Source organism: Prinia subflava, chromosome 4 (genome assembly GCF_021018805.1).
Source record: "Prinia subflava isolate CZ2003 ecotype Zambia chromosome 4, Cam_Psub_1.2, whole genome shotgun sequence".
Lineage (NCBI taxonomy): Eukaryota > Metazoa > Chordata > Aves > Passeriformes > Cisticolidae > Prinia > Prinia subflava.
This window is the reverse complement of record NC_086250.1, coordinates 27,727,954-27,752,159: the sequence shown is the minus strand read 5'-3', so window position 1 is coordinate 27,752,159 and position 24,206 is coordinate 27,727,954. Positions and strand designations below refer to the sequence as shown.

The window sequence follows — 24,206 nt, the reverse complement described above, 5'->3', positions numbered from 1 at the left end:
GTTCTGGCTTTTATCAAAAGATTCCAAGAAAGAAAACTATCCACGGCAGGTTGATGCCACAGGGACGGTCCTGACTTGCCTTTCTCCATCCAGCTACTGTACTCCAAAAATGTCCCTTCAAAAACCAGCAACTTCCACGGATCAGTGCTTGAAACGGTAGGTCCAAATCCATCCAAGGTGATGAGAACAAGTGATAAACATTAATTACTCCTAAAAAGTGAATTGTCAAACTAGAATATCTGTAATGTAGGGTGCCTACTTAAATCACTGTTCTTAAGGAAGAAAGGGGAAAATTCCTATTAATGTTCAACACATTTGGGTTGGTGTTGATATTGTTTAGGGGGTTTGGGGTTATGTTTTATGAAGTTTTTATTTTTGGGGGGATTTTGTGTAGAAAATATCTTGTTTTATTTATTCTATTTATCTCTTGTCTTGATATGGAACTGGGTACATAATTGTCTTAAAAAGTACAATTTTTAAAAAGAGATGGTTTAATTCACTCTACATGTGTGAATATGCCCTGTTGCTGTAATTCATGTACTACTAGTTAGCTAGGCAAATGTTTGGGCTCAGAGATGAATGGAGGGAGACTTTACAAAGTAAGTAATTTGGGCTCAGAATCTGAAACTTTACAAAAAGAAAAGGATTTATTTGAATAGTGCTTTGGTCTGCTGATGTTAGCTCTAAGGTAATCAGGGGAGAAAAAAAAAGATATTGTCATCTTCTACACATTTTCTCCAACAGATCACATATCAAAAATGTAATCTGTAGGAAGAATGTGAACTGGTGAAATCTACCTCTGATATTGGTTTCCTATGCTTTTATGTAGAATGTTTGTAATTATCTTGCTGAGTCGTAATCCCTGACATTTGCTTTCACAAAGCATCTAGTGGAGAATGTAATACTCTAATTATGTTTCTGTGAAAGAGTTGAAGTGAAAAAAGTTGAGCTCTTTAGAAGAGTATTTTAAAGAAAACAAATTTTGTTAATAATATACATACCAATTTTTGGGAAGGTTAAGTATTCTTTATTGACTGAATTCCAGGTTGTTTTACATTGCAGGATGCAAACATAGTTAAATGTATGTTAATCATAAGTTCTTTCCTAAACTACGTGCTTTACTTGCCTACATCCAAAGAAAAATAGGTACTGGCTTCTGTCAAGATATTTTTGTATCTTTATATCTTTATGTTTGCTATCTTATGTTTTTCAGTATTTTCTAAGATAAATGAAGTCTAGTTACCTCATAATAAATAAACATATTTTTGGTAAAAAAAAAAAAAAAATTTCTTATATTATGTTTTACGGTAGCTTTTGTATTAAGGAAATGAAGATCAAGAATAACAATCAGTTAAATTTAAATTGCACTTCGTGAAGATCACCTCCTGTTACATTCCTTTATGTAGGGAACTAGCCACAAACAATGTGAAGTCATAAAACTGACTTTTGATCATGAAGGGAGCTCACTTTTTATAGATGGGTTTGTCCACAAAGTGAGGCAAAAGGTTAATTGAGGTTGCATATTTGAATACATTATATACATTTCATCTTTGTAAGACAGTTACTGAAACACTGTGCTTTTTTTAATATCTGGTATGAATAATTTCTAAATACAAAGATATTTACCCCAGAATCATTAAAATGGAATCTCCAAAGGAAAATGGATACCTGATACTGGTGTGTGCCTTTGTTTGCCAAAGTGGGGCTGTGTGGGTTAGCTGAAAGAAATGACTCTGGCAGTCTGCTCTCAAGCAAATTTCTCAGATGCAGAATTGTTATGCAAGACATACCTGGCTTTGTTCATGCTCTCTTTTTGGGAAATCAGTTCAAACTGTTCAAATATCCAATGGTATGTGAGATTAGTTACCCAATGTTGTGTCCATAATGTTTGCTTTAAGTAGATGACTTATACAACTAAAAAGAAAAAGAAGGAAAAAAGCCTCGCTTTTCCTCTCCCTTAAGTGGCCCCTTTTTCCCTTCCATTTAGTTCTTGTGTGGCTTTTGCTGTTAAAATGAAAAAAAAATAAATATATATATATAGAAAAAAAATTAGGGCCAATCAGTGTAAACAAACATCATCCTTTCCATAAATCCCATAAGTTATAGCAAGACATCTGTTACTGGTCACTTGGGGTAGACGTGACTGGGGAGAGTGACCATTGTCCCTGTCAAAGGTGACCTCCAGAGGCTGTGAAAGCCTTTGGGCAGAATACTACTCTCCAAAAGTGAAGAAAGATGTTTTCCTCATAAATGCAGGCTAGGGACTGCTCCAGTAGAAGTGTGGAGGGTTTCTGAGAAGGAGGAGGAGGAGGAGGAAGTCACACCTTCGTAGCAAGCACCAACTTCTCTGTCTTCCCGCAAAGTGCCCAGCTCCAAAATGAGCTGCCTCCAGACAGTTTTCATTCTCATCCTCCTGTAAAAGGGTATTTCCAAATGCTTTTGGATGGCCTATGTGCTCATGGAGACACCGAGCCTGAGCAGATGAGCACGTACCAGGATAATACAGCACTGAAGAGGTGTGAGATCCTGGACTCAGGGTGAAATACTCTGCAGCTATTACACTTAACAAGGCCTTCCCAGAGGTTGAAATCAAATGTGACCATGCTCAGTAGCCTGTCACATGGTCCTTAGCAGGGCTTCAAAGCAGGCTTTCCATGGTACTGGTGCAGTGGAGTGCACATGCTGGGCAGGGTAGGTATTTCCACACAGTAACATGTACTCCACAGGCTTTTGTTGTTGCAGCTCCATGGCCACGTTCTCACCAGTTTTTCCATGTTGTGCACCAGCAGCAGAGGATCTTCCTGGAATATATTTCTCCAGAAATTTTAAATTCAGTTTAGTGGCAGGAGTTTGTTTCTGGTTTGCTCAAATAGAAAGCTGGTGCATAATGCTTCAGATTTCATAATAAATTAATCTTTCTGTCTAAGAACACTATTAAATTGCAAACACATTTATAACTGAAAGCTATTTTCCTGCATACATGAACTGATGATAAAAAGTACAGTCCAAAGTATAAGTCTATCATTAAGGACTGATATTCCAACTGATATGAAAAAGATACTCTGGAATTAAACAGCAAAAAGGTTTTTGAATGCAAACTCTTGGTTCTTTAAAATGCATTGGGTAGGCTAGAGGTATTCTGCCACACAGGGCATACTACACTGAAAAACACAGATTTGCTTTCCTATTTGTTTGTTTCCTCGCTGCACTGGAAGAATTTTGAATGGCTCTGAACGCCTGGCATTCTGGTGGGAATGCAATTAAATTCTCAAACATGCAGAAAAGGTTGCTTTGAGACACTCCAAAGTGACCACTGGCAACTTTCAAATTCAATCGCATGCAGTGTTTTTAACATGTCATTTGGAAATTGCTGATAAAGTGATTGTATATTTGTAATGGGTAGGAAGACTTCTCTGAGTTGATAGGGTCTGTCAGGGTAAAATATTGCTTTTGCTCATGTCTCTAATTTGCACTTGTGTTAGCAGTCTCGATTTTAATTTTTTTTTAAATTGTGCATTTTATAAATCTGATTTTATTGGCACGTGAATGTGTTGCTGGTAATCTTTAACTTTTATGTCTTAAACTTGTTTTAAAGCAATCCAAATAACCCACCCTAAGGCACGTATACCCATGCATATACACATCCTACTACAATCTGCCTGAAATGAAATGAAGACTGACTTACACAGAAGGGAAAACAATGTTTTAGAGCTGAAGTAGGCACCTGGCTTGAACTTATACAATAGTTCTACAGAATGCAGGATCATTAGCTTCTCATATAAAAATGCATTACTTCCTAAAAGTCAAGCACAGAATGTAAACGTCAGGATATTTCCTCCAACAGCTTCATTGACCATGTCTTTGCAAATAAATGATTGAGCTCCATGTCATATAAAATGAAAAAAAAATCAAACCAGAACTTCCTGTGTAAATAAAATCTCCTTATAGAAGTATATAACTGCTATGGGACTGAAATGAGTCTATCTCTGCTTTTTATGCCAGCTAATTACTATCTACTTGCTCTAGCTATCTTCATTTTCAGTCAATGCTTAAAATGTATGCCTGTTGGGAAAACTGCTGAAGCTTTTGCACTAAATTTTTCTGGTTTTTAATACCTAGATTATTTGAGCAAGGATGCATGAGTTCTACTCCAACATTTTTATTTTCCTATGAATTATGAAAATTCAGAGGAAGACAGAGCAGGACTTATTTCCCTTATAGGGTTGGAATCCTGTTTTACTGCTGAAGAGTGCTGTTGCTGTGTTGTCCAGCACCAGACTAGATGAGATTTCAAATGAAAGTCAGTACTCCTAAATTTGCATAGGATTACTGCTCATGTATGTGAAACATTTTTCTTAACAAAGCCAGAACAATTTACCGATTTTCTTTTTTTTACCTTCCCTGTCCTTCCCTCTCCAGGGCAAAAGGAGATCTTTGTAAAAAGTGAATGGCTAGTAAATAAAGAGTTAAACCGAAGGCAGGCTCAGTGGTTTGTTGAGATCTGTCAGAGTCTGAGTGGCTGGCTACATATCTGTCTCAAGAACAATAGCTACCTGTATTCTGCACGGGTTGCTGGGCAGGCACTAGCAGTCTGGAGAAGGTCTGCCTCTGTTAGAGGCTTTTTAGTGGGAATCCCTAATGACAGCCCTGCTTCTCATTGGGAGGGGGAGAGAAATCTTGTCTACTCTGTTGATGAGGGACAGAGCTTTGATCATTTTCATTCAGCCCTGACTTGGCCTGAGGTTTAGGCTCCCAGTCCCGAAGTCAGCAGGCTCTCTTTCCTCCCCGCACACACCCGCACACGCACACACACCCCTTCGCTGGTCTGTGCGGGCAGATCAGTGTCACGGCGGTAACTGAGGCACACAGCAATAAACATAGCAGAGCCAATCTCCATGGTGGCAAGAGGGGGCACTGGAGGTGACAGCAATGAAGAAGGATCTTTCTTCTGACAAGTTTTAGGTAAGAGAGACTATTTATACCCTCTGCCAAATATGTGATAGCCTTCTAAATAAGTCAGGAATCGGTAGATTGCAAACATGCCTTGTTATAGAGATGTCTTCGTTTACTGCCGTATCCAGGCTGTTACTAGCGTTTAATCTGTAATTGACATGCTTTGTGCTATGAGAATGTTTGCAGAGTGCAGACAGGCTTTCTTTTTGTGGAAGTGGTGGCTACTATAGTTATGTTCTTGAAAATATAAGATCTCTAATATTTGCATTTTTAAAATTTATTTTGGACGTGTTAAAATTATACTTAACTATCGTAAGTATCCATATCTGATAAAACGTTGTGTAGCTGATAGCACACATGCAATAATAAAACAGTGCTCCCTCAACCCTAATTTGTAATTATTTTCACACCCTTAACTGCACTAGGGTCAGAGAGTTTTAAAAATTAATGAGATTCCCTGCTGAGTTCACATAGTATAATCTACATGAGTTGTTGGTGCAGAGGGCTGAAATTATTCCTGCGTGTTTTTAATTAGGTGTAGAATTTTTGTTTCTGTATTTTTGTCAAACACTCCTTTAAACATCAATCTATGCAACCTACAGTAGGAAGGGAATGACAATAATAACAAACTGAGCATGAGAAATACAGGGCGTACAGTGGCAATACAACACAAACATTTGCTGGATGCGTTTTTTGATTTCATGTGTTAGGTCTGTGTTAGATTTCTGCAGCTGTGATCTGCTTCACCTATTTACAAATAACTACTGTTTTAGGGAGAGGAAAATGAGCAATACTTAGTGCTTTGTGTGAGATTGGAGTAATAGGTTACTGATGTGTTTGGCACATTAGAAAGAATTGTTCAAGTACTTGAAAAGATATACAAAAGAAAAGAGGAACACTGTAAAAAGAGGCAGTAAAAATTAAATAATGTACTATCCCTTACCCTGGAAACACGAGACAGATACTATCACCAGTGCTCCTGGAAAGTAGAATTTGCTGAATATCCTCAAATGGAAGGACTCAAAGGAAAGGGGGAGGGAGCTGTTTACTATGAAATTTCCATATTGAAATCATCAAAGTTTCATACCACAAGATTTAAAATGTTGTTTATTATTTATTATAATCTACTGTGCATTATGTTTAAATGGCAAGCATTTTAAAGCTGAGTATAGTGTAATCAGTGCTAAAGACATGTCTTCCATTTGCAAGACCCACTCTGAGCTTCCTGTGATATATTGTTATGTAAATACGGTGCAGCAAGGGAAAGCAGCACTATGGAGATTCAATTTACTTTGAAAGTTGTTCATTATGGAAGGAATGAATGTTATTTATTGGATGTGAATCAAAGGCTAGAAATGACTTTTTCACTGTGAAGTCTATTGTGATGGGTGCAGCGTGATCTAATCTTTTTAATTTTGGCTTTCACACCAGTGGAGATGAAAAGAGATCTGAGCTCATTTATTGGTTGCTAAGTCTTACTGAAGGCCTAAGTACCATTCTTGGTTGCTATGGCCAATCTGACCTCAATCTATGCAGTTTTAGGGACTTAAGCAATCCCTTTTTTATTTAGGAGCATGTACCTTGATTTATGTCCAAAATTGTGCCTGAAGTCTTTGTCTACAAGTGATAAATGGTGGTGTACAATTCATCAGTTCTTACAAGTAAACACTGCTGTCCCACTAAAAATATGTTTTGTTCTGAGTTAATGGTATGGAACAAGCCAGTCTCCACAAATAGCTATCTTTTATAGTAGAGAGCCACTGAAAGTTGGAGCAAAGTGAAGGAAATTGGCATTCATCTTCTCTGCCATTAGCATTTCGTTTGTGCTCTCTGGTGATGAGACTGTGTGTCCATGGACAATGAAAGGCTAGCATTGTTCTTCCCCGCCTGAATATATAATTGATCAATTATGAATTTATTTATTCTGAACAGATATTAAAAAGTCAGGAGTATGATGTCTTATGCTGTTTGCCTGCTATTTTTGTATTACTAACTGCAAAAATAATTGCAGTCAAATAAACTGTGTCCTAGCTGCAGGAAATACCCAGTTTCCTAGGCAAGTTCCTTGTTTTCGAGTAATAGCAGATATATGAAACTTCCAGACATGTACTACTTGTGTGGTGCTTAGTGGTGCTTAGTCTCTCATCTGTATTAGAACATCTTTCAGTAGGAGCTGCTCTAAGAGGTAATTGAGAATATAGAGTGGTTTTTATGATATGAGTAGTAAATTTTTTTCCATTGAAATTACTTGTAGCCATTCAAGTTGTACACACACGGAACAAATGTGATACGGAACACACATGAGCAGAAGCAAAATATTTTCCTGGGTTTTTTGGTCATTTTTATTATTGTTGTTGTTATTATTTAGTTTTTTTGTTAGGGTATTTTTTTCTAGATATCGTATTAATAAATATATAAAACTATACAAAGCTGGATGTAAAAATGGCTCCTGCAAAATTTGCTACTGTCAGTTTACTAGTCCGTAGAGGGAAAAGTCAGATCAATTGTTCTCTTAGTACTTGACAATATTACAAACATATTGCTTAAAAACACCAAACTATTTCTTTATAAAAATATAAAGAATACCTGGATATTATAGAGTTCAATATAGCTTTGGACAAAAATCATTTTTCAGTTGTATGCCTTTTAAAATTAGAAGAAAAAGTATTTCCTGAAGCTTGATTTCTTTCCACAGCTTATTTTTAATATTAGGCTATGGTGAGGGCTAGTACTTTAATTGAGCAGCTTCTAGTCCTCCTGAGGTAGATTTTTTAACGTTTGAATCTCCAGCGATAACATATTTTCCCCATATACTCAGTAGACGATAGTTGTTGAAATCAATTCTGAGAGATGGAATTTACAAAGGCTCCTGGAACTACTGAGCTGCTTTGCAGCCTCAGATTGATAGTAGAATTTGCAGAGGCAGTTCCTTGGGGTTAGTTCACAATAGTGCTACTGCTTCAGGGCTTTTAAGAGTTATTAGCAGCTATTGCTAAAAATGGTCTGGGATGCTAGTTACAGAACTAACCTGGATTTTCTTTCTATAAAGGTGCTTTGTAACAGTCCAATGTTCTCCTACTGACTGCTTTATACAATAAGAAACTCTTAAATCAGTCCTCTACACTTGGAAGATTTATGAGATTTAATATAAGCACAACCAAACAAAAATATGATGTTTTTTGAAGAGAAATGTCTTAGAAAAAAAATCCAAAATACTAAATCAAGAGTACGTTGTTACTATAATGTGTTTCAGTGTTTATTATTTGTTTCTGCAAATGTAAGGAAAGAACAGCTAGTTTTCCAATCTTGTGAAAATTTTTCATTTAATAAGACAACGACTAAAGAAGCTTTATCGAAGGGTTTGTATCTTTTTGTCTTCTGCACACTTGTATTTAAGTTAACTGGTTTCTGCATGCTTAGGTAGAAATTGCTTTTGGAATAATGGTTTGTAGGATCTGGACACACAGTATATCTTTATTCTTGTTAAGATTTGGTCATCTAAAATGCAAGTATATTATGAAATACTCTCTTCAAAGCTACAGAATTCTGCTTAAAAGAAGAGAATGCAGACATTCTGTCTTTGTATTTCAATAGAGAATAATAAAAGAGTGTGAATTAACTGGCAAAAATGTCACTACCCCCTTGGTGGAGTACCTAATGAGAGGAAAAAAATCCTTACTATTTTTTGGGAGTTAATTCAGTTTATTAAGCAAGTTTCCTTTACTGGTAGTACAGTTTTAGTTTTTGTAGCAGAGTTTCCATTTATGAAAATATATAAATAAGATCCATCAAATTGCAATTTGTTGCAAGAAAGCAGTAAAATTTATAAGCTTATTTTAATCAGTCATCATATGTGAATGAAGTCATTATCATTTCTTGTCAACAGCTGCCTTTCAGCTGATTTATATTCTAGGTTTTGAAATAAAGGTAAAACAGTGGAAAACCCCTGTATTTTTGCTCTATGAAATGCATGTTCTTGCATGTAATCTTGTCAGTAACATGTACATACTTTGAACATGTACATATGAACTCGGTTAACTAATAGTCTGCTTTGTAAGAAAAATAAAGGAATATATAATAATATTATGTATAAATAAGTACACTATCATAAATCTTGCTGGTTTCATTTTCTCTCCCTCATGTTTTCCACAAGAATTACATGTGTTCTCTCACATGTACCCAGAGTGAAGAAGCTGTGACATGTAAAACCATTTCCTATGATTTTTTAAATTTTGGGTGAAGCCAAAACTGCGCAAGTATAGATTTCTGAAAGGATACACTTAATTTTGACAAAGGTTTTTCTACACCTACTAGGCTACAGTAGGTCATACACTAGTAAATTAACGCAGAGGAATTATAAACTATTGAGGTATTGAGGTTTTTTTTCCTTTTCTTTGGCACAGTTCACACGTTGAGGACACCAAATGATGTATCTAGATAAAGCCTGTCTTACCCAGCCTACTCTTGCCCTGGCCATAAATATTGAGCAAAGTATTCAGTTTACTGTTAAAAGCCCTTGGTTCCTCTTCCCTTTAACTGGGACAACAGAGTCACCCACCTGAGGCTGTGGGCAATCATCTTGCTCTCACACAAGCAAACACCACATATTTATTTCTATCAAGGTCAGTGTTTGTTATCACACATGCATTTGTACTTACCTAATTGATCTAAGGCTCCTAATGTATTCTTATTCTTAATTTCCTGGTGTAATTTCCCATAGCTCAGTGTCTGACTCTCCACAGTTCTTGCCTCCTCTCTTTTGAGACATCTTATTGATTAAAGTTTTGTGCAGGATTGGAGTAGTGTCTGGGTGGCTCATGTTATAATTTTGCCTACAGAGGAGCATTTTAAATTTGATGAGGAACAGCACAAACCCCTTTAACATCTGATGGTTGGTCCAGGTTGTGCCATCACTCTTCTCGTTCCCATGGTGGCTATTGTCTATATATCACACTGCAGACCAAAGATGCTTGAGAAAAGAGTAATTTGGATTAAATAATCCAGTATTCACTAAATCTTTCTGTGCACTTAATGAGATGGGGTCTTATCAAAACCAGAAAAAATATAGTTGTGTAATTAAACATGCTATAATGAGGTCCAGTTCTGATTTCATCATCAATTTTAATTTTGGACCCTCTCTTATTATTTATTTGATAATTCTGTACCCTTTATCATAATCTTTGATATTAATTTTTCAGTGTTTGTATAAGATAGAGTGTCTGTGGTTAACTTAAAGTTTGTGAGAATTGTGCCTTTTAATAGCATCCATTTTGTTGAAATGAACTGACAACCAAAATATGCCTGCAAGATTGTCTGAATATTATTTCTCACATTGCTTTGTTTGCTGTAAATCAATAGATTCTACCAGAGCCTGGTTGAGTGAGAGCACTTTGATTTGTCTCTCTCTATCAATTTCATCATCTTCAATCATCTTGATGATACTATTGACCAATTATATAAAAAATTTTCAGGCCTCAAGTACAGGGCGACATGCCCTTCTCTCTTTCGCATGCAAGAAAGAAGTAATTACTATCTCTCTGATAGTAATTACTATCAGAGATATTTTGGGCCACTTGCTCTGTAACTGTGTCTGAACTGCAGGCCAAGATGTCCTCCACTAAACTAAACATGTTTGTGATGTGAAGTGCCTGAGGAAGGGTCACCTGGTTAGCAGCTCTGTCATTGTGTCCATGAAGGACTGAGGAGCATTTCACTGCAGCAGCTTTGCTGACCTGGGCCAGCCAGAGACACTGCTGGTCCTGTCTCCTCTTTGTTGTAGAGAGAACTTGTAAAGCTTTGCTGATCAACTGAAAACTAATCTTCCTTTTCTTTCTCTGGTAGGGTTAGTTTTCAGATGGATCAATCACCTGATCCAGCTGACTGCATGGCTGCTCACACCCTGATGCCTGTGCTGGAGACAGCTTTAGCAGGGCACGAGGCTGGAGAGGGCAGGTCAGCCCTTTGGGCCAGGTCCATCCTGAGCCCTCAGCAGGAGCTAAACCAGTGTTTGGGGACAGGAAGCTCTGTTACACTCCTGCCCCTCTTGCTCCTGCACTTTCTGGAGCAAAATCCACTTGCCTTGGTGATTTTGAGGGTCAAATAATGTGTGAATAAGATGCTTCTCTTCTCTGCACTTGTATCTTGAAAGAGATCTGATCCAGTTTTTCTTGCTCCACGCTGTGACATTTCTTGCAAAAAAAGCTTTTGGAATGGTCTGTAGGTCAATCTGTTAGACAAAGATATTATTCCCTTAAACCTGAATGAGAATGTAGACCCCCTTGAATTCCAGTTTCAATTCTCAATGCTCTAAATGTGCCATGCTGTGATTAAATTGCAGGTCCGCTACTAAAATTGATAGGTCACATTTTCCAGAGGTGTCTTTTACCTCTGCAGGTTTTTTTTCATAGTCAGGGTATTTCCTTTAGCTTCTTCTGCTTTTGTTCAGTCTACTGTTATTGTTTGCATGGGTTCTAGCCCTCTGCTTTAAAGAGGTAGGAGAAGTTTGGTCTTTCATTTCTTGCTAGTAAATCCTCACACACTTTTAAAAAATCATCTTTATCTTCAGTAAATCTTTATCTTCCTCTGGGCCTGTGGCATCAGAAAATGTGGCAGTGTACTCCTTGCTGATGGCATTGACTTGAATGGAAAAATTAAGTTTTGTAGTGTTATTCTCAGCTTTCAACATTAAATTTTTCAATTTTGCTACAGCAACTATACTACATAACAACACGATCTCTACAAATAACTAGAACAGCTATCTTATGTTCATGACTGTTTAATATCTTCTTAAAATTCTGAATTCCTGTTGTTGTGACAGGGCCCTTGCATCTAAGAAAGGAGAACTAAGGCATCCAAGACCTGCACTTGGCCATCAGCTGGAAACCATAGATTTGAAAAATGATCTCATTGTTGGAAGCTGAACCAGCCTTCATTTTGCTGTTTAACATTTGGTTTCCGTCACTGAGGAAGAATGGTAAATTGAAAGAGAGTGAGTGTGATGGGGGCACTGTAAGATTCTCTGTCAAATTTAACTATGAGCTTGGCATGTCTTGGCAGGGTTGTTGCATTGACACAGATGGCAACTGTACTGTCCTGTACCAGGAATGCTGATTTGAGCAGACTGCTCTTCTTTCTATGACGAGAATAACAAATTCACACCTAACACTCAGTAAAGTGCAACAGACACTGAGAAAAATGCATGATACTGAGTATTATTTCCCCATAAGTTACACCTTTGAAAATCTTTATTAAAAACAAACTATTTGCTAGTGAGTTGAAGTGCATTGTTTCAGAAATTTGCTTCCTGGATGAAGTAATTACTACGTAGTTCAGACCAAAAAATTTGCCTGAGTAAATGTGTACTGATATTGTAGAAAATAATCATCATCCTGGCAAATAACTTGTTATCACTACTATCTGCATTCAGTACATTGGTTCAAACTTATTGCACAAATCTTACACTTTTTTCTTTTTGTTCATGTTTCATGAAATGGACTTTAAAGTTAGTATTTGTCTTACACATTCTTTATATTTAGAAATTCTTCACAACTCTAGATATAATAAAAACTAATATGCAGATACATTGTTTGCACCACGATAAACGTTTGGATTGTCAATTTGCTTTAGGGTTTGATTTAAAACAATAGGTAAGAAATATCTACAACTTACTCTCTGTGAGTATATATTATTATATATATTCACATTAGTTTATTGTGCAATCTCTAGGCTTACCACACATACCAAAGCTCCAAATCTGTTCTGTAATGCATAATTTGGTTTTTTCAGTAAGTACGTATTTCATATAGTGGTGAAGACTTTCATGCATTGGAAAAAAAAAATTAAAAATCAGTTCTGTTTCTTCTAGATTGTTCAGAGTTCTGGCACACAGTGCACACATCTCTTGAACAGAAACTGTCTGCAGGGCTTAGTAGCTACAAGGAGGAGAAATTGTGTTCATATACTATTGCAGTAGTTCTCAAACACAGGAGGATTGACCCTTCTTTCTCTAGATTTTCACGGGATACATTTTGTAACCTCTTACTTAGTGCTGAGTGTTTTGTAGGCTCCCTTGTTGTTAGCAAGTTGCCAGAAGTTGTTATTGTGTTTTTGTGTCCATAACCCACTTCTTCCTGTTCTGTGTGCCTGAGAGCAGAGAATTTTTATTTTAAGAACAATTTACTCAAACTGAAATGAGATTAGCTGGGCTGGCAGAGAAAACCAGTCTGAGGGACTGTCTGCCTGAACATGCCCTCTTCTGATGAGAGCAATTCCCCATCTTAGAGTTTTTAGTAGTCCCCTTGGGCAGTCTGTAGAGAGTAGTAAATTCTTTTGCGTTTGACTAGTCAGTTTTGGCCACCTGATGACTCATAGCTGTCATCTCAAAATGACACTTTTTTGGTATTTTCCAGTTGGGATAATAGTGATGGAAAACTGAAGCAGGTAAAAGAAAAAGTACCATTCTATTCATATGCAGCCCATTCAAAGAAATAAAAAATAAATATAAGTTAATTCTCAGTACCCCTCTCTCTCTAAAAAAATTGATTGACACTAGAAAAAAGTGGGTTTTTTCCTAGATAAACCATTTAAATAGAAAAACACCACGGAAAAAAGACTTTCCGCAGTAGAGGTGGTATTAAAATGTACCTCTGAATATTCAGGCTGGTCTTTCATTTTTTTTCCAAATACATTTCCTGATAGTGTCCCCTGCACTTTTCTAGAAGCAGGGAAAGAGGGGCCAGAGTTTAAGAAGTGCCCCACTTTGCAGCCAGCTGACTTTCTCTGTGCTGATTATGTAGCTCAGTATCCCTCCACTTCACTTGTTTTCCAGCTTTTGGGGTTTTAGTTTATGAGGTCTAAGGTGTTTCCTTCATCCCAACCATGCATCCATCTCTGCAAGGGTGCTAGAGGAAAGGGAAGCCACTGGGATTGGGACGAGCCTTGTGCAGCAGTCTGAGCGATGGGCTAGAGGAGATTTCTCTCTTGTACCCAAGGTTTGCGTGTGACTGGGGACCAGCAACGTGAGCCTCAGCACCAGAGGGGTGCTGCCACTATCCTCTCCCAGCTTGCCCAGCCAGGCTTAGCACCAGCCACATCTGAAGGCTTCAGGCTAGTGAGGCAGGAGATGCTGCTGCAAGGTTTCTATGGAGACAGAAGTGGAAGATGAAAGACAACTAACAAGAGGCCAACTAAGACAGCTCCTGGATAGTGATTTGAAAATAAGAGCTTTTAAAAATAACCCTTTACCTTATTTTCCCCCACTCTATCTTTGTTTCTGAAGAAAGAAATCAGAAAGGCAGTGGGTTGCCAGCAGCAGTGAATGAGAGCTCTCACTCACCACTTTCATCTGTTGGCTGTCATGTGAGACCTGTAAGTAGCAGTTTACTAAAACTGGCTGGAGGCTTATAAAGTGTGTAGTAATTGTAATTTTGAACTAGAAGAAAATGTGAAATGCATTTTAAAGGTGTTTTTCCACTCCTGTTTCCATCCTTTTGAATGCAGTAACTTCAGGCATGGCACAAAGGCTCTTCCTTGGCCATGAACTTCCACAAGATATTAACTGCAACAAAATAGATGTATATTTTTCTGCATTCAAAAAAGTTTTGGTATGTTTTACCCATATTGAAAACAGGATCTAGGTTTTTATTCCCTTTAATCTGTTTTGTTCCTCTTTATCCTTCACGGTGTTGTCCCTACACTGACAACTTCTAATGTAGGCATTAGGAGGTTTCAACAAAAATTGTATGAAGTTTTTTCCAAAAAAGATCTTAGAAGAAGGTCATCGTGTATCAGTGAAAAAGGGAATTCTTTGCCAAGTCGCTGTTTTACTTTTTTTTCCCTCCTCAAAGGGTTTAGGAGGTGGAAAGTTATAATTGTATCAATTCCTTACATAAAATTTAAAACTTATACAACAGGCCGTAACTGGAATTAAGGATGAATTTAGTGCTTTCAGTCTCATGCTGGATTGATTTTTGCTGCTGTTATGTTAATGTGATGGTTGGATGCTTGTATTAACCTTTAGAATACAGATACTAGATGAGACTGTGACTCAGCTTCTTAATCAGTTCCTAAAATCTATTGAGAAATTAAAAATAAAGAAAAAATAGTACACTCAAGAGAGGTGGGAACTCCACAACTTACTGTAATATGTCAGTTCCCATCCATGCTGTTGCTAAACCAGAATGAGGAAACCAACTAGTTGATATCCTTTTGCATTTGCACTCCTTACACTGAAGTGTCCTGTTCTATCCCTCTGACCGATGCCTTAGGGAAACCTGGGGCAGAGGCAGTGTGGTCTCTGCCTTCTCTGTCCTGTCACATATGCACAGGAGTGTTCCTATTTTTCATATTGTACCCAGAGTCTGATTTGCTCCCTAAGGCCACTTCTGCATCTGATGGGCATGTCTGTGAACATGTGGCTGTGTGATGCTGCTGAGAAAATTCTCCAGAGACTCAAAGTGGTGGCAAAGATCAGAAATCAGCTGTTTGTGGGAACTGGGAGCACTCTTTGTTGATTTAGGTAAAGTTCAGTTGGAATAAACTCCTGCACTTCATACCTCAGATGAGAGGCACTTCTGAAATTAAAAAAAAAAAAAATCTCTTTGTGTGGACAAGTGGGAGCAGAGAACAAAGTGTCTGGTTAATTTGAACAAGAAAAGTTATTTTGCTGGAAAAGGGCATATGCCCAAGGAGGGCATTTGAACACTCTGCATTTAACAAAAAGTTTTTCTAAAGTCTTGTACAAAAATTCAATAACCTTTAGAAAACGTTACCAAAACTGAAGCACCATTATAGTGTAAATCAAATAAATTTGATTTACCTCTAAATGCAAATTGTTGGAGGTTATGTAGGTTTCCATTACACAGATGTTTTCTTTTTTTCACAGTCTAGTTTTGGAAGCAGAGAGAGGAAAGGAGTAAGGCGTTGAAGAAGAAATAGCTAAGTCTTATGTTAATTAATAGTGATTTAAGGATGAGCAATTTCCAGCATCTTAGTATTTCTTACAAAAAAGAAGAAAATTGTTACTGTCTACCAGGAGTTTTATTTTTCCCTTTAATATACTCTGCATTCCTCCTGTTGATCGTAATATATTTAACAATTGTGCTTGCAGACTTGAAAGTGTAACTGATGCTGATTTGTCCTCCCAGAGGCATGCTAGATTTGACATGCAATATACAATTTGACTTTTTAAAATACTGTATTTTTCACCGTTGAAAAGCTTCTAAAACTATAAGCGTCATTATTTCATAAAAAGCAACAACAAAACCAACCGCAAAACACATCAATTACTACAGCTTGCTGTACATATACATACATTTGTACATATACACAGGTATAAGTTTCGGGCAGTCATAAAAATATTAAATGTTGCATTGGTGTAGGTACCATAATATGCAAAGGCAATTTTCAGTAGATTTTTACTGCTGTAAAAGAATCCCTCTGGTCCTAGAATTGGTCTTCCGCAACACTGTGCTGGTAAGTGCTGTTTTGAGTATCTCTTAGAGATGCCAGAATAAAAGTAGGGTTATGCTGCTGTCAGTTCAGAAAGCAGGTCACTTTCCAGGGACAGTCACTGAAATTTAGTCAGGTAAGTGAGGAAGGTCCTCTGGGAAGGTGATCTAGGCACTTAAATGCTTCCTAATTTTTATAGCACATTATAGACTTTCCTGGATTGCCTTTTAAATCTTGCACCATGTAACAGCAGTGGAAGTGCTGCCAGAAGGATTGGTAGACATACCTATGCATTTGTGGAAAATAATTGAGACTGTATGTTAGTAGTGAGGGTAGCACCCATCACCACAGCCTGGGAACATAATTAATTAAAATATTATCTTTTATGTTGTTTTTCTTAACTAGTCCTGCTGGCACAATTTAAGCCTAAATGTAATATATTTAATAATATTTAATAATATTTAGATTAGTCCAGCTGGCATGAGTCACACTAAAGGAAAAAAGATAACAGTTTTTATATCATTCACTTAGATACTCGTGTGATTGGTCCTAACACATGTCTGTAGGAACGGAACAGATTTAACTTATGGTAGTACTACTGCAGGGCACTTTCAGGGTGTGGGGAGCAAATGTTAACTTTTTCTCTGAATATTTCTTTTGGAAGAGATATTTAGGAAGCGATTTTTCAGCCTTGGTTCTGCTTCTGTGTAGGTTTTTGTTGTTTTTTTTTTTTTTAATCCATCCTTATGAGTTTTTCTTTTGTTGCTTTACCAATTTCATTGTTTTGGAATGTCACATTCATGGATAGTGCCCTTGAAGGGAAAGAATCAGAGAGAGAGGTGGGGGCTTTGAAACAGCTTGAGCTAATCTGATTCATCCCTCAAATTATCTGTGCTCCACAGGACTGTCTGCCTGGTGAGTATATGATAGCCATCCATCAGCATTTGCAACTCTGTTGAGTGTGTTTCAGGCAGAGGTCAGTTTTGTACAGCTTTTTTTTAGAAGGGAGGGAGATCAACCTGTAGGAAAATCTGTTTTTTAATTTTGCCCTCCATGTGGAATTCTCTCTTTAAAGGTTTTTTTTTCCTATCTTTTTTCTTTAAATATTCTCAGAAATGTAAAGTACATTGACAGAGAGGACCATATCTTAGTTTAACAGATCTCACTAACCAATGGTGTTTTCTACTGTTCAATCTTATTTTTTCCTTTCTTAATGCCATCTCATTATAACTATCATAACTTTCATGTCACACTAAGTGATTTTGTGGATCTAGTGAAATATAGACAAATGTGTTCCCTTGGTCATTAGTTCAGTTATCAACAGTTCTCTCTAAGTGAAAGAAATTGTGTCTTATTTTTAAACTTTATCATTCTCCGTCAATTTCCTTACCCTCCATTTTATTGTTTTTGGTTGGGCTCAGGATAAATGTTTTGTGTCTCAAAGGAGTTTTTTTATCTCTTTTGAGCAAGACCCTGAGCCTTTAGCTTTCTTGGGATTGAATATTTGTTAAGGTAAAGGAATCAGCCAGCAGGTCAGAGGGCTTTCTTGCATGGTGATTTTAATGCTCACAAATACTACGGTTAATTTAAGTAGAAGCACAACTTTAATTTAAATAGAGTCAGCTCAGGAAAGACTCATGGACCAAAATAACATGACAGAGTTGACTACTAGAGCAGTCATAAGCCTCCTGGCAGAAGTGTGCTGGGAAGAGAGAGTTTCTTAGAAAAGGAATTCACTGCTGTGTTCACAGGACAAAGATGTTGAAACAAGAATTGGGGGGGGGGGGGGGCGCGGGGGGCAGGGGAAAGAAGAAAAGTCTCTCTGTCCTATGATACAATCAGTTCAGATTTGGCTCTCCTTACACCAGGGCATTGTGAGGAGAGGGTGACCAGGAGACATAATGTTTCTTCTGCTCCCCAGGAAGAACAAGTTTTAAAACCCTTCCTGGCAGTGTGAAGTTGAGTTGTGGAACTCAGTGCCAGAGGAAATTAGGGAGGACAAAATTGTAAGTTAAAAATGGAATTAGTGAGGTTCTTGGGGTAGACATCAGAGTGGCTATAAAATGTAACTGTCATGATGTACCCTGTTCGTTCAGGTTAAGTTTAAATTTCCAGTTTAACCAGAAAATGGGAGGAATACATCCTAGTTTTATAATCCTTCTTGACTGCCGACTCTGAGTCATGGTCAAGGATAAGCACATACAGTACTGGCAAGACTATTCTCACAGATCAGGGAGCTTGGATTTTTTTTTTTTTTCCTCCAAAAATCAGATGCTTATTTCTGTGTGTAGTTCTGTATTTTTTAAAGGTTGCACTGAAAATGAATTCTCAAATTGTAGTATTCAGCCTTTGCTCTGATTTGCACAAGGAGGTAATGCACTGGTGTTCATTAGGAACCCATAGTGATCAGGCAACTTGGAGCTTTTACCAGAGTTGTCTTCTCTTTGTGCAGCTCTAAGTCCCTTGTCAGGATTGAGTTACTTCAGTGTCATCGCACTCCACACTTACAGAATGCATTCAGCTGGGATCGTGGATGCCACTTCTGGAATCTGCATCCTGTGGTTTCCTCTATTGCATTTGAGATGGTTCGTGTTCTTTAAACTTATACCAGCAGCAGCTTAATTTTGTGTCAGGCTAGCTAGATTTTTACGTCACACTTGTAATTTTGTGTCAGACAAGATAGATTTAATAGATTCTGACTCTTTCTCTCCCTTCTAAGGATGATTTTTTTTTTTCCTTTTAATTTTGTACCAGTATAGGAAGAGGGCTTTGGCTGAATGCAATCTATTTAAAGTTTGATTTTCTATTAAAAGTTTTATAATTAGGGAAGAAAAAAATACCAGAAATTGCTTATGATACTAATTATTTTTTCTGTAGCTTCTTGATCAATGGCAATCTTGAATATTTTTGTAATCAGCCCTTTAAAGCATATTTGAGGCTTAAATTCAAGGTTTATGGCAGTATGCTGATTATTTCTGAAAAATGTGGCTGGCACATTGTGAATTATGCTGTTGAGTTTTCAGTCTTAAAACAAATATCTACAAGGGCATCTCAGTCTATTCCTGACTGTTCTTTCATTACTCTATTCTCTGTTCCTGGAAGAAGTTAAGATAAGGCTGGGAAGCTAGTGGAGATGGGCTTAGGTGAGTGGGAGAAACATTAACAGTAGTGAAGGCTGATAGCTACTTTAGATTTTTAAAATTCCTTCTTGGACTTTGAAGTTTAGCATATCGAGTAAAAAAAAGTTGCTGATTTAATTAGCATTTTCATTTATGGATAATTCTGTTTCAAGTTGTCCCCTCCAAAGACTAGTTTTAATGGTGGTGTTATCTGTTCCAAGAAAATAGAAAGCAAGGATTGCTTTTAGGTTTAGGGTTGGGAATTTACTTAAACATGAATCCCTGAGGAGGAGAATCACTTGATTCTCTTTAGCCCTACCTTAATTGTATTCAAAAGTTTCAGGAGATAGTTATATGAAATATCCTTCATAATTTAGAAATTTATGGAAAATTATTTTAGAATAAAAATAGTATGTTTACTTGTGTATATTTCACAATTTTGAATTGTGCAAAAATTAACCCATACATATTGAGATATACATTAATTCTCTTGGTAACTGACTAAACTATATTGAAATGTATATATGTGTGGGTCTGTAAAAAATTAGTACTGCATGTATACACTATAATATTTTAGTGGAATTACACCCCTTAGATGTATACATCTTAGAAGCCTTGAACCTGAGTTCCTGGAATATATTTTCTGGTTATATTAAACAGTATAGTAAAATAGACTGTTAAAGCCCAGGGAAACATATCTTTTTATTTTTATTGCAAATCTTGTTGGCATGCAAGTGCATATGATGTCATGTGCATCCTTGTTTTCTAGAATTCCAAAATCTAAGGAACACTCTTACAAAATTTTGCTGTTTTAATCCACATTTTATATTTGCTTGCACAGCAAAATTTAAATCACTGGAGCATACATATTCATAAGTTGTAAGCTTATATTTCATATTTGATTCCTGAAAATGCCTTCTTTTCCTGGAAAAAGATCCAAGATAGTGCACATTGGTCAGTAACAGCCTTAAGTTCCCAAGCACCAAAGATCTTAGTATTTCATAGCTCTTCCTAGCTCGATTTCAACCTAATTTGGCACATACATTGTAGTTGACCTCAGACAGAATAATTCAGATGTTTGAACCCCTTAGATGGTAGCCAATAGTGAATTATCTTGTTGCCTGTGCTTTTAAAGGTCTGCAAACTGAGCTGAGAAGCAGAATGCAAATTCCAGGACTTGAAGATACCTGTGAGATTATGAAAATGCCTTTGGGATTGCAGAGAATCCTGGTGCCTATGAACATGATTTTTTTGTAGGCATGGTGTATTTAGAAATTTCATATTTGCTTAAATTTCTGGTAACAGAAGTAAAAATGACAATAGAAGCAGCTTATCAATAATTCAATAGTAAATTTACAGTCTTAGATAATAACTTTTGTTGAACCTTTTAATGTCTATTCCATGAGGACTGAAGGAACTGTTTCCTGCAGTTTGTATTTCTGTTTTATTGGGATGGATGAATAATTTTTTGTTCATGCAGAAAAAAAGTTGTATTAAATTAACACTAGCAGAATTGGTTCTTTCAATAGCTTTCTTTTGGTTAAGTAGGTATGAGTACACAGACAAATTATATTTTCAATAGATTGCTGAGGAATTCCCATGTCTCTTGGCTAGGAACGAGAAAGAGCTAACTTCTCAGCTTATGGTAAGTGGGGTTTAGGTTGGGAGCTTTGAGTACTTGGAAAATTTAACTAATAAAAGATGTGGTGATTATTTTACTTAATTAAATATTGCGTATATCTGTACAAATTTCCTATTTTCATTATACAGTAAATTTTGTTTGAGATATTTCATTCTCTGACTGTTTTTTTAGAAGTAGTGAGGGAAGCCTAAGTTTCAGCAGGATGTTCTACCTTCACAAATTTATCTTTGATGGAGATTTGTGTCTAAACACTGATTTTTGAAATTCTTTTATTCTCTGAAACCATGGGTTTGATTCCAAGAGGGGATTGTTTGGTTCTTCACCGTTATAAAGCCTATCAAATGGGCTCTGTGAGATTTTTTTTGTGTGGAGGGTGTTCTTATAAGCACCTATAATACAGAATTCTCTTGATTGCAAAAGTCGTGTCTCTTTTTATAACCATAAGCTCTTTTGGCCAAGCTTCTGTCTAGTCATGAGTCTATAACATACATTCACCCTCCTCTACCAGCCATCCTGAACAAAGTTGTGTGTCAGTGGCTGGTGAAAAGACTTGTCTATGCACTGATTCATAAGATCCTCTCAGATTTTTGAAAAGTTTCAATATGTTTTTCAAAACATCACGAGCACTGGTTAAAACAAAAGAACTCGTGCGTTAAGGAAATGGGTGTGTGGTACCAAGTTTAGATGACTTTCATTGTGTGCATTGTTGCATTGTTTATCCAACCAACAATCCAGTTCTGAAACTGCCTTGAGCTTCCTTAGTTTGTCTACAGGGCTACTGTCTCTAAAAGCTGTTGTGAAACTGAAAACAACAAATTACATTGGCTCCCACAAGTTTGTGAGTTCATCTGCCATCCCCATACAGGATCTGCTGTCAGTATGTATTCAAACATGCTGTCACCTCTCCACAGAGATCCCTGTCTTCTGAAAATCTTGTTTTAAAAAATAGACAAATATTTTGGTGCAGGAAAACAAGGTTTTAGTTTTGAGTTTTAGCAGTAGAAGCCACAGTAGAAACTGCCATGTGTGTTTCCTATGACATTGGGATCATGTTTACCTCTTCATCTTCAGTAACAAGGTGTGCAGCAGCTGCTTCTCTGAATAGTCCCCTCCCTGATCTCACTGGACTAGAATGTATCTAACATCCTGCCAATGATAACTGAATGTGGTATCTTTTTGTCATGGGTTGGCACTGGCCAGATGTTAATGCACCTATGAATATATGTTTTTTCTCTAACAACTACTGTGGGATGTGATCAGGAACAGAGCAGAGCAGGCTTAAATCTTGAAAACAAAAAAACACTAAAACTTTATTACATTACATAAGAACAGGGACAGAAAACTCTTAAACACACACAGAGACAGAAATAAAAACTTCTTAGAACATTTCTTCTCCCAGTTTCCACCCCCCACACATTACTCTTCACAGACCAAACCTTTGGGTTTTAGATCAAACAATCACCACTCAAAAAAAAAAAACCAAACCAATCTTCAATTCAGCAAGGGAGAGAGGAGTCTCTCTCGCACCACAGACTGTTCCTCAGAAAACACGGGTCCACCCCTTATGTGTTTCTATGTCACTCGTGGCACCGCCCGGAGAAGTCTGCTAGGGTGACTCTCTCTTTTTCCTATGTCCAGCGCTCTCACCGGTGTCCATAGTCTGAAGCTGCATACAGGGCTCTTTTAAGGATACTTGCATGCCAAGCTCTCCCCCTTTTTTCTTAGGGGCCGGGGTTCCCAGAGCAGGTCTGCCCTGAGGGCAGAGGGCGCCACCTCACCCTCCCCCTCTCTTCTCTGCTTGCTCCACTCTTCAAGTGCCAGTCACTGTAGCAAAAGCAAGGGCAGCTGTATCCACCCAAAAATGCAGTTTATGTTCAAAAGAGACTCAAGTTCAGTCCATGGCTGACATTATGCAAGAAAAGTCCAGCTCAGAAAGCTACTCCTCTCATTCTTTGCTCATCAGGTTCCTTCCAATCGTGCTTTATCATCTCGGTCCCAGGCCGCTTCCTTCTCTTTTCCGAAACCACCAGTCATGAGAATCAATGTCTAAGAAAAGTTTCTTTCTGCCAAGCAAGGGTTAACAGTTTCTAGCTCTCGGCAGGGTGCAGGCTCAGGCACTCCCAGGCTGGGCAACCCCCACGTGGCTGGGCACCTTCTCCCGGAGTTTGGGGGGAAGGGGGGTGAGCACACACCGAAGGCACTTCCACAGTTTTCCACCCCTCCATCCTGGACGGGGCAGCTCAGTTCCAGTCCTGTCCACTCTCTTCTCCTCCCCCCGGGGCTCCGGCTTACCTGAGCCCGACCATGTGTTTCCCCTCCCCCACCCAGCCTCGTGGCTTGGCAGGGGAAGGCGGCCTGACACGTCTCTCTGCTGAAACTGGAATCTAAAAAGAGGCCAAACCCCCCTGGAGTCCTGCTTTTAACCCTTTGTGTCCTCAGAGGCGTGTCTAAACCTCCAAGTGACCAATCCAGGTGCCAGCAGAAAAGCTGATCACTGATTGGCCTGCCCACATCCCCCTGGAAAAATTGACCTCCCCCCACAACCACGACACTTTTGCAGGCAGTGACGCTAAGGATCTGTGGTTATGATCTTTTTCCCACCTGTGTCAGGGAAAGTAGCTGTGGTTTTCTCCCACAGGCCTCAGAAAAATGTTGGCCTTGAGCTTTGGAAGCTTGAGGCGGAGAAGAAGGAAAGAAATAACAGAGTTCCATTCCATAAAGCAAAGTATGCAGGAACAAAATCCAGATGGGAATTCGAGTGTATTTTTGAGCACTAGGTCACCATATTTAGGAGCAATGATTTAGTATATCAGCAAGGAGGAGTAAGCAGTGGTCTTAGCTGATGTAGTTTCAGTTGAGGATATTGTAACTTTCTGACCATATACATTAAAACAGGTTGGCATACCAATACCTGATCCAGAGGAAATGTGTTAGGACTGCATTTTACCTTTTAACTTAGATAGCAATCTTTTCAAATCCAGGTTTGAAAGGTGTCAATGATTCACAGGGATGCTCAGGAAAATGAAGGTCCTCTGAGACTGGCA

At 37.8% G+C, this 24,206-nt stretch overlaps 1 long non-coding RNA gene across 2 annotated transcripts in view; it reads left to right on the top strand.

Moving 5' to 3' along the window:
• The first annotated feature begins 4,578 nt into the window (after positions 1–4,578).
• Positions 4,579–24,206, top strand: part of LOC134550038 (uncharacterized) — an 80,923-nt gene continuing 61,295 nt past the window's right edge. For both annotated transcript variants that reach the window (XR_010080237.1, XR_010080236.1), the window contains exon 1: positions 4,579–4,962. This is a non-coding gene — a long non-coding RNA (uncharacterized LOC134550038). The remainder of the gene's footprint in view (positions 4,963–24,206) is intronic.